This window comes from Eublepharis macularius, chromosome 18 (genome assembly GCF_028583425.1).
Source record: "Eublepharis macularius isolate TG4126 chromosome 18, MPM_Emac_v1.0, whole genome shotgun sequence".
Classification (NCBI taxonomy): domain Eukaryota; kingdom Metazoa; phylum Chordata; class Lepidosauria; order Squamata; family Eublepharidae; genus Eublepharis; species Eublepharis macularius.
In genome coordinates, this window is record NC_072807.1 from 34,399,095 (window position 1) to 34,408,612 (window position 9,518).

Genomic DNA, 9,518 nt, shown 5'->3' on the forward strand with positions numbered 1-9,518 from the left:
GATCATAAAACGAAAATGCACTTTGGTGACATTTTACTGAACTCTAGAGCCAGCTCCCAAATAGCAACATAAACAGGAAAAAAATCCAGCTCTCCGGTTACAAATAAAAATGTAATACATGCAGAATTTTTGTTGTTGTCAGCTCTTAATAAAGTACGTCTTTTCTCTTCTTAACAAAAGAGTTCCAAGAAATACCCTGAAGTTCTCTTGCCAGTTCATATAGAGAATGGCATGACCTATATTTCAAATCAGCTCCTTCGCCAACCTTGATTAGATCTATCTGTGCACATACACCTGTATTTCAAATCCATTCCCATAAGTGATTTGATTAGATCTATGCGATTGCCCTTAGGACAACCTGTTACCTAAGTATTATTTGTATGGCCATGTGTCTGACCCAGCCAGCTGACACATTTTTCAGAGAAAGTAGATGTGTTTTAAATATATATATATATATGTATATGTATTTTGGAACAGGGAAATAAAATTCCCTTATTTACATATATTTACTTAAGACACAATCCAGAATCAAACCTTCATGGGATATGAATTGCAGCACACTAATTTTGTATATTATCATAAAAATATGACTGTACATTTTTCAGGACTCCAGAATTTGGAATGCAGAGTCCATGGATTGTTGATGCTTTGGAAAGGGAAGCTCAGAAACTTGTAATAAGGAGAAGTTGATGTCAAGGTTTATGGTCCAAAGGGTGCTAATCTGTACTGAATGCAGATGTTGATTTTTGGATAGCTTTCCCAGATGTGCTCCTGTTTCTAAGTACTGATAATAAATTGCACCTATAGTGTCAAAGTTTGTTCTGAAACCTGTTGATTAGAAACTTTTTTTAAAGTTAGAAGTTTGGATTCTTTAGGACAGCATAGATTTCCCCTTACTGAGTTCCTGTTGCCTGCAGTAGCTGGTAGGAGGGGATTTTTTTTAAAAAAAACTGCTGTTGAGCGATGGTGTTACATCACTTCCAGGGGGAACCTGTAAGTGATGTCATGTTGCTCTAGGAACTGCTCTATGGTTTTTACCCTATGGATTTACATATTTTGGATAAAATAGACAAAATATTTACCTAATTAGAATGGTTCACATTTCTTTAAAAAAGCATCCTTATAATTTTACATTAATGATAATTATCTAGAAATTATGAATCCTATGTCTGTAGATAACAATTTTGTACAATTCCTATATAAATACACATATTAAATCTTATTGAAACTTGAATGTGGGATCATAGGAGAAAACAGTTTCCAGAAATAGTATAGGGCCAAATAAGAGCTCCAGTGTTTTATAAACATCCACCTCGAAATAGACAATAATAAAACTGTAACATGTGTCAATTTTTCCCCCTTTGTGTTCTGGCTTGAGACTTCATATTGAGGATGCTTCCATTGTCAGCAATGCAAAAGGGAAGGCAGGAAGCAGTGGGCAACCTGCTTTGATCTGCATGTATCTTTTATTTCTGTGAGACTCTCCAGACGGGACCCAGAGCTGACAAACCTGGATCTCAAGTGTTCCTACTTATCATCGGCACTCCTGAGATTAGCCTAATTGATGTCTGTCTCTCTGTTCTTCCTTAGCCTACACATCTTCCCACAGGTATATTTAGTGTGTGTTGTATATAAGCTGCCTGAAGCATTTTTTTAAAAGTATGAATGCAGCCAATTAATATTTTAAATAAATAAAGATTTAAAGCATGGCCTGTTCTTGGCTGCCCAGTAATAAGGAATGTTCTTCCCAAGAATGCTGGTCAAATGGAAATTCTTTCCTTACAGCAGCTTTGAATGATTTAGTACATTTTAATTTCACAGTTCCTCCAAGGAGCTACCATCGTTTCCCACCTCTTCCATTTTATCTTCACAATGACCCTGTGAGGTAGATTAGGCAGAGTAAGAGAGTGAGTGAAAGATCCAAGGTCACTCAGCAAGCTTCAGAGCAGAATGGAGTTTTGAACCTGGTCTCCCTGTGCCTTGTCCAGTGCTCTAACCAATACACCACACTGGCTCTCTTATCATAAAATGATGTGCTTATTGGTATGGGTTTTCTGGCCATTAACTGTTGCATATCTTACCTTTTGTGTGGTTGTTGTGTGTCTGATTTTGATCCTTTTACTATCTTTTGTATTTTTTATTTTTTTTACTGTCTTGCAATTGTGCATCTACACAAAGAAAGATGGGGTATAAATAGTAATAGCTAACAATTAATTATGCATTGTGAAAAACTTAAGTCTCTGTTCCAGATAAATGAGCATGCAACTAATAACCATAAAATTGTCTATCCTATATGCATCCCAAGCTTTATAAGCTGTTTTTTAATTATTACTGTTATCTCGGTGATAGTTACAGACATTATCATAAGATTTATTTTTAATTTCTCTCTCTCTCTTCCCCTCTGTGTGTGTGTCTCTCTCACATAATTCTGAATCAAGTTCGCTCATGCAATTCCCAGAATTCTAGATTCAATCGGCTGTTTGTGATGAAAAAGTGATCTCTCTTACCTGTCCTTCAAGCAACTAGCATTTTGGACGTGTAGCCATGGCAACTGCTCATACTAACCAAATCTCAGCTTTTGCATTACCAAATAGGCATATTGAGCTGATGTGAAAAAACATGCACGCGTCACACTCTCAAGCAGCAACTGGTTGTCTCAGTGAAACATTTTATTACATGATGTAGGGGAATAATCTTTCTATCTAGAAATGGCATGATGACTCACTTTGTTTGCAAAATGGTATCACTTTACTTGGAACTTTGTCATAAAAAAGGCTGTGACACATCCATTGACATGGTTAAGGGAGCAGCCCAGAGTTTTCAGAATGATAATACTCAATTGGCAGCCTTCTGCTCCACCCTGACCCCCATGTATTCACATCCATTCAGAAAGGCCCCTTAAAGTCATCGTATTAAAATGTAAGATTTGGCACAACTCGGTTTTCTGATAGGGCCCTCTTTTACTGCCAGTAGTAGGCTGCATGAGCTTTTCAATGAGGTACAGGGAAGATGGAAGGAGTGTACCGGCTGCCACCATCCCCTGCAAAAAAAACCCAAAAAACCCTCTTGGAAAGCCATTTCTGAGATGCTGAACTTCCAGGGAACAAAAAACTCTGCTGTTTGCACAAGCATAAGGTGCTCTAGACTTTATTAGTTGCCACAACTGTGCATAAACTTTATTTGCTTCATTTATATTCCACCTCTCTCCCCATTCTCCTCTCCTCCATTTTGTCCTCTTAGCAACCCTGTGAGGTAGGTTAGGTTGAGAGTGGGTAACTGGCCCAGAGCTGCCCAGTAAGCTTTCATGACCGAGGATTCAAGCCTGGGCATCCTAGATCCTAGTCTGACAGTCTAACCACTGCATCAATGCAGCCATGCAGACGACCATTATTGCCTGTTTGTTTCTTTCTTTCTTTCTTTCTTTCTTTCTTTCTTTCTTTCTTTCTTTCTTTCTTTCTTTCTTTCTTTCTTTCTTTCTTTCTTTCTTTCTTTCTTTCTTTCTATTTATTTATTTATTTATTTATTTATTTATTTATTTATTTATTTATTTATTTGGTTCGACTTTTAGCCCGCCCTCCCCACAAGTGGGCTCAGGGCAGGTCACACAACAAGTATAAAACAATAAATATAAATACAATTACGACAGTAAAACCAATAAAAACCACATCAGGTAGAGAGACATGGAGAAAGGGAGGAGCCCGAACTGCAACTGCATCAATTCGACAGAGCAAACATTATTATTTAGTCTACCTTTCTCCCTGGGACACAAGGCTGATTATACAAGTATAAAAACTTTCAGTCGATCAGTGAATGGAATACAATACATGATAACATCAAACAATCAGTGACCGGATTACAAGACATGATAACAGTTTAATCTAACAGCAAAGATTCTAAGTACAACAAAATAATGCAGTTGGGATGAGAAGACTGTTAGAACAGGGGCAGGGATGGGACGCAGAAAAACACGTGCAAACGTGTCCGTTTAAGGTGGGTAGCCATGTTGGTCTGCAGTAGAAGAGCGAGATTCACGTCCAGAAGCCCCTTGTCTGTATCTGAAGAAGGGAGCTTTGAAGCTTCTACCTTGGAAACCTGGTTTGTCTTTAAGGTGCTACTGAACTCGAATCTTGCTCTTCTCTGTTTAAGGCACCAACAAACATGTCTTATCTTAATAATATATTTCTCAGCATTTTACTTACTTAAGTTTACATAAATGAAATAAAATGAATTTTAAAGAAATTGTTTTTTTCATTAAAAGGTCCGTGACATTAACGTGTCAGGAGGAGAGATGTTAGAGAAAGTAGCTTTGTCAGTCACTTTTCTGGATTGTTTTTAGGAGGATGTAGGCCAACATTCCTATAGTTGATTGGTACCTGCCTGCCCAAGAAATAGCACTGGAAAAGCACTGAGTGAGTGGGGAGGGGTATGAGTGGAGGAGAGGAACTAAATGATGTGAGGGTTCTTGACAACAACGCAGTGACAGTTGCTCTCCTCTGTTTGTTTTTAGGGGGGGTGGAAATCAGCCCTAAGCGTCAGATCCAAATGAGATCATCTACTGAAGCCACTACAGGAACAAGACGAAAGAAGGGGCCATGGAAGAGACCAAAATGGTAAACACTCCGGTCCCCTTAGGAAAAGTTCCCTCCTTACAAAGAGCCACTTTTGTTATTTCACTCTGACCTTGAAACAGAAAGAATTCTCGCCTTCAAGGTGTTTACAGTTCATTCCAATTGATTAAAGCACATGGCACTTGCGGAAAGCGCTGAAGGCAAAGTTGCGAAGGAGCGGGAGGGGAGCTACATAGACTTTGCCTGGAAAAGACAATGAGAAGAGCTCAGGTTATCAACAAATCACACACAACTATTATGTCGCCATTAAAATATGACAGTTAGAAATCAGGAGATGTTTGTGTTTAGTTGTGTAAAAATCTAGTATGCTTTCCGTAGACCAGTCATTGGGAATTCAGGACTTGGTGGGTTTCAAGGGAGAAAGAAATGTAGGAAGGATTTTGTTTTTTAATTCTGTTGCCTCTGCCTTGGCATGCACATGCTCTCTCTCTCTCTCTCTCTCTCTCTCTCTCTCTCTCTCTCACACACACACACACACACACACACACACACACACACATTTTAGGGGCATGCTCTTTTCCCTATCACAGCCAGGAATAAAGTATTGTGCAGAATGAACTGATGCCCTCCTCTTCTGCAATTTTCCTTTTAAAAATATGCGAAACAATTTCGTTCTAATCGGCTTTTGTTGACGGGAGCGTTGACCCACAAAAGCTCATACTGGAATAAATGTTGTTAGTCTTTAAGGTGCCAATGGACTTCTGTTTTATTTTGCTTCACTAGGCTACCTGTGCCACCCCTCTAATATTTCCTTTGGATAGACTTGGAGAATGGGATCCACCAATTTTGCTGTAGAAAAGAGCAAGAGTCCAGTAACACCTATGGGTCAAACCACACAAGACAAAATACACTTGAATTACACTCAAATACACTCGAATTACAAAATACACTCGAATTACCCATGTAATTCGAGTGTATTTCATCTCGCGTGGTGAGACCTTATAAAACTAACAAAATTTGTGGTAGGGGTATGAGCTTTTGTGACTCACAGCTCCTTCAGATACCTGGCACCTGAAGAAGTGAACTGTGACTCATGAAAGCTCATACCCTGTCACAAATTTTGTTAATCTTATAGGTGCTACTGGACTCTTGCTCTTTTCTACTGCTACAGACAGACTAACACGGCTACCTGTCTTGAACCATCACCGATTTTGCTGTAATGGAATATTTCCCTGGCCATGGTCTCCTTGTCCTAGTTGCTTGTTGTAATGTTTTCCAGTAGTGTACAGTTTGTTCTTAGATTACTGGGAATTTTTCACTCCATAGGACTACAGGGGTAGCTGTGCAGTCCTAGGGCAAGTCTAGAACCAGCACTGCATAGTGGTTAGAGTATCTGAACAGCCCAGGTTCAAACACTCATTCTGTCATGGAATCTTGCTGGCTTACTTTGAGCCAGTTACACACACTCACCCTAACCAACCTCACAGGGCTGTTGTGAGGATAAATCGGAGGAAAGGAGAACAATGTGAGCCACTTTGGGACCCCATTGGGGAGAAACATCAGGTACAAATCAAGTAAATAAATAAATATAAACAAAATCTAGAGTTTTAGCAGCAAACTACATGGGAAAATTTGCTTGAGAAAGTCCAAGTCCAGAATCTTGAGTTGGGCAGTAAATACTAGTTTTCCTCTTCTACCGTTTTCCATTCATTTGCGCAATGGATGGGCACAGATTCAGTAAAGCCACACAGGGGGGTGGCGGCAGGTGTATGAATTATTTCGCTTTGCCGATGACTGGTTGAGGACCTCTTGATCCCTACCAGATCTGAACTGCTGCTGATGCAAAGCATACAAAGGAACACGCTTCCCTTAGCGTCCTCTTTTGGCTGTGTTCAGCTGGCTGCGGTAACTAACAATGAATGAAATACAGAGATAAAAACTTTAGTGTGAACATGCGGGTTACTTAATTTCCACCCCCCGAAAGGTTTGTTTCTCTTGGATGCTACTCTGGTAACCATACCTACACAGAAAACCATCCATGAGGCCCCTTTGATGCACGGAGGTGTATTGTTACAACAAGATTACATTAACTGATTACAGTCAGGTTTTACTAGCGCGAGGGAGGATGCCTTCTTTCTAAAGATAGTCCTGTACCATACACAAGCCATTTTTCTTTGTCAGCGGATTGTTATCGTTTCTCAAAAAATGAGTATTCAAAAAGTAGAAATGACTGCTGTAAAACTTGGAGATAACAAGGCCGGAGTCAAAAACTATACAACAATGATAACCAACAATCTTTCTCTCTTATTCTCTTAGAAAAATTGGGGGGGGGGACGCTCACTTTTGCACACAGAACACCTGTAGTTCTAAAGTGACAAATCTAACTACTTTTTAGGAAATTCTGTTAAACGCATAAGGATTTTCTTCCCCAAAAAACCCCAAACGTGTTTATAACCAAATACCACCCATGGAAAAAGAGTGGAGTTTTTCTTAGCTGTACAGTAAAAGAACTCCAGCTGGAATTCTAATTCATTAGTAACATTAAGACTGCATCAGGGAGGCGTTAATATTCTAGTACAATGGGTGACTGAGGATGTTCAGAATGTTTTTTCCCCCTGCTCTAACTAGGTTTGCCAACTCTGGGATGGGAAATTCCTGGAGATTTGGGGGTGGAGCCTGGGGGGTGGAGTTTGGGGAGGGAGCTAGGCAGGAATGTGATGCCATAGGCTGCCGTCTTCTCCAGGTGAACTGATCCCTGTTGTCTGGAGATCAGTTGTAATTCTGGAAGATCTCCAGGCAGGGGCGCCTGGCCGGCCGGCCGTGAGCGTGGCAGACCCTTGTGCTGCCTCTGTCTCCAGGCCCCACCAGCAAGTTGGCAACCATAGCTCCTACAAATCCTACAAGATCTAGAGGCCCCATAGGACACAACTAGGTCCTTGGGTCGTATCTGGGTTAATAAGTTTAGAATTGCTTATGCTTTGTTTCAGCATTTCTTCAGCTCTATATTGGATTTCTGCTGGGTTTCTTTGCAAATTTGCATTTATATACCTTATTACAATATTTATTGAAACATATTTGAAACTGACTGTACAGACCCACAATGTATAAACGGCCGTGAGTCTCAGTGAGAAAGGCAGACTATAAATAACGTAACATGACGTGACGTAACATAACTAATTGCAAGGACTTTACATCAGGTGTGGGTTTGCTGCTGAGAACCCAAGTGTGCAGGACCCCAATTTCAATCTAGACTGCAGCATGCAGGGAGGAAGTCTTATGCCTTTCCCTGTGTTATTTTCTTGATCTGAAATGACCCATCAGTGCTATTTGCCCCACTGGCAGCACAAAACACAAAAGTTTCTCCAATAGGGCAAATAATACCTCTCCAGAGGGCCATTTCAAGTCAGAAAAACTGCATTGGAAAAGGAAGGCTTCAGCCCATCTCCTCGCATACTTCTGTCCTGATCCAAATCCCACCCATCCCACCCTGTGTATCTGGGAACTGAATGCTCGGTGGGGAAACTTGCAAGTCACATCTGATTGAAAATCATTATAACAACAACAACAACAACAAACAAACGACATTCAACTTATATACCGCCCTTCAGGACAACTTAATGTCCACTCAGAATGGTTATGGCAGACCAGAACATGACTTGAAGACCTTGTAACATTTAGGCTCTAAAGACACCCTCCAGACCATGGAACTGGGCTGACTCTGCAGAGGAAGGCAATGGCAAACCTCTCCTGTTTCTCACGTGCCTTGAAAACCTCTTGCAGGGGTTGCCATAAGTCAGCTGTGACTTGATGGGATTTTACAGAGAGAGATACCTTCCGGCATAATCTGCCAGCCTCCGTTTTCTTATTTAAGGTAATGGGATTGTAACTTGAGCAAGCCAAATCTGAGGATTTCAGGGTTCTGATAAAATGAGCCTTTCCTCCCATGCTTGGGTAGAATCCAACCCAATTAATAGCAAAAAGGATCCATACTCGCAAGCAGGCTCATCTCAATGTGTATCTCAGCAATAGTTTAGTGAGTGAATGGAAGAATCAGTCCAATATACATTTGAATATGGGCACACAGCCACATTCTCCCACAAATAGGTGAACGTTAACTTTTTTTAAAAATGTAGCTAGATCTAGACAGAGGATTTTTATTATTTTGTCTTATATCATCTTGCAAGTACTTCCAACAAAATAATGTTTCCTGAATATTAAAACTATACTGCCTGTTTCCCTGGATCAGAAAGAAGGTAATTACAAAAAGAAGGTATTCGTTCAGAAGATGCAAAAAAGTCTGTTTATGTGGTATATTGCAGCACAGATATTCATGCTAAAATTATTTGGCCAAAAGTAAGAGTAAACAAAAAAGTACTGAAGATGACCTAAGTAAATATGAATGTATTTTAGTCATTTTACAAGTGTGGGTTTTGGAGGTTAACACATGAGTTACTCAGTCTACCGGGAAGAAATGTTAAGGAGTGCCTGTGTGGGTGTCTAAGAATGCAGTATCTTGAGGGACGAAAAACGTTATTTCTTAATGAATTTATGAAAAATTTAATTGACCAGCAAAAACTGAGTAACTTCTAATTAATAAACTTGCATTCTTTGAATTGAATTTAAACTGTATTTTTCAGTTTGTTAATGTATAATGTTCCATTTACAATACCTAAAGAAAATGGGAAGGAGCCAGTAGTGGTTTCCAAAAGTTTTTGTTCAGAATATAATTGTACATATAGCAAATCTCTCTTGGCTCCAACTAGAATCAAGAATGTTTCGTGTATTGGTTGTTTTCTTTATGCATTCCTCCTCCATTCCCCACTGCCTACAGGCAGCCTATCTTTATTATGAAGAAGTATGTACCCTTTGAGATGTTTGAAAGCTTGGAACACCTTAAATTAAAAAAAAAAGAGCTTTCCAAGCTTTTAAAAACTTTTTGAAATTGCATTG